Source organism: Hordeum vulgare, chromosome 2H (assembly GCF_904849725.1).
Source record: "Hordeum vulgare subsp. vulgare chromosome 2H, MorexV3_pseudomolecules_assembly, whole genome shotgun sequence".
Classification (NCBI taxonomy): domain Eukaryota; kingdom Viridiplantae; phylum Streptophyta; class Magnoliopsida; order Poales; family Poaceae; genus Hordeum; species Hordeum vulgare.
This window is the reverse complement of record NC_058519.1, coordinates 331498444-331500668: the sequence shown is the minus strand read 5'-3', so window position 1 is coordinate 331500668 and position 2225 is coordinate 331498444.

The following is a 2225-nucleotide window of genomic DNA, read 5'->3' as shown; positions in this document are numbered from 1 at the left end:
TGAGAGGCGATGGGAGACGTGTCACCAATCGGATGACCGCACGGATCCAGTTGTCGACGAGCCAACACTCATTACATGTTTGGTTGCCCGACATTCACCTACGAGCCGCGGCAAGTCCACTGGCCCTCTAGGAGAACCTTCAAGGCAGAACTGTCAGACAAGTACGACGACAAGGTTAGCCCATCAGAGTTCCTGGCATCTACACCATATTGGTGCAAGTTGCCAAGGGACACGATGAGAAAGTGCTCTCCAACCACTCCCACTGGAGCTCAAGCTCAACATGAGGAGTTGGCTAATGAACTTGGCAGACGGGTCTATGTACTCCTAGGCGGATTTGTGCAACCAATTTGTTGGCGGATACCATGGGGGCCGTAAACTCCCGGGGCAGCCTAGTGATTTGCATGTGATCTCTCATAGATATGGATGACCCTCTGCAAGTACATTCATAGGTTCAGCCGTGTACATGACAACATCCCTGACATCCACTCTACCGCGGTGATTGCTGCGTTCCATACGAATGTACGCAATTGCCGAATGCGCGAGGAGATGAGCATCAACAAGGTGCGGGACATTGCGAGATCTACGCTATGGATGACAAATGTGCACAGGATGAAGAAGGAAGAAGGCTCCCCAGAGAGGACACGGGTGGAGAAGTCAACTCAGATGATGACGAGAGCATGCTCGCTTCCACAAAGAAGGGGCAGACGTGTAATCGGAAGCACAAGGGAAAGGTAGTTATGGTTGTCGACAGTGTCGACAACTCTAGTACCGACTAGAAGACCAAGTCTGAGGGGTACGGCATGGACGTTGCTGCCTGGTTCAGAGACGAAGAGGCCACGATAGGAGAAAAGACCAGCAGGCTATACTGCAAGATCCACCTCACCAAGGGCCACGACATCACCGAGTTCTGCCAAGTAGAGAACTTGCTGAGAAGCAGAAAGAAGAGTATGAAAGGAGTGACAAGGAGAAGGGCCAGGATGGTGTCGGTTTATCCGGCAAGAAGAACCATGTCGGCCCCTGTGGCAAGGCCAATTGGCAGAAAGAGAAACCTGCTCGAGGCCCATACAAGAAATCAGATGATGAAGCAGCGGATGATGATGAGGACGGAGAAGGATTTGTTAGCTAGGAGTACTAGAAGGGTGTAGATGATATGTGCGTTGAAGGAGGTACATCTTGGAACTCCTCCCACAAGCATCTCAAGCAGTGGGCCCATGAATTCAATGCAGTAGAACCAGCTTAGAGGCAAGGAAGCCCCTCAAATAGTCCTACACTACCATCATCTTTGATGCAACGGATCACCCCGAGTGCACCACTGCCGTCGGGTGTGTGCCATTGTTGGTTTCACCAACGATTCGCAACCTGAGGTTCACATCAATTTTGGTCAACAGTGGGGCTGGTATGAACATGGTCCTGCCCGACATGATCAACCAGTTGCAGATTCGTGATACGGGTCTCAAGATGACGGGGTCCTTCCACGTGGTAAACCTAGGAAGACTGTAGCACAAGGGGAAGATCACTCTGCCATTGCGTTTGGCAGCGAGCTCAACTTTAGGACACAAAGGTTAACCTTTGATGTTGCCAATATGTCCTTGCCATACAGTGGGATCTTGGGCCGACCAACGCTGGCGAAGTTCATGGTGGCATTCCATCATGCCTACAACACACTCAAGATACCAGGTCCGATGAGCATCATCACCATCCACGCTAATAACAAGGCGTGGTCCTCTATATCGACAAGCTATAACGGGAGGCAGTTGCAGCATCTGTCGACAAGGCACTCACTCTTGCTGGCAAAACTCCCGGGGGGAGAACAAGACCAAGACTTCTGGCGAATCTCGTAAGGACTCCGCGAAGCAAACCGCAGAGTGCGACACACCCGTCATGGACTTACGTGAGACTTCTGCCACCAGGAGCAAGGAAAACAAAGTGGCCAATCCTAAGTAGAAGCAAGTGGCTGCGCGGGAACATGGCAAGGGTGCATTTTCACCATAAGTGCCACCCTCGACAACAAATAGGAAAGCGTCCTTGTCTCGTTCATGCGAGCGAATGTCTATGTGTTTGCCTGGAAACCATCTGACATCCCTGGTATTCCTAGGGAGGTGATCAAACAACACCTTCTCGTGTGCCCCCACACATGCCCCATCAAGCAAAAGGTCTAGAAGCAAGCAGTAGGATAGCAAGAGATCATTGCTGAAGAGATTAAGAAACTAGAAGCATCAGGCCTG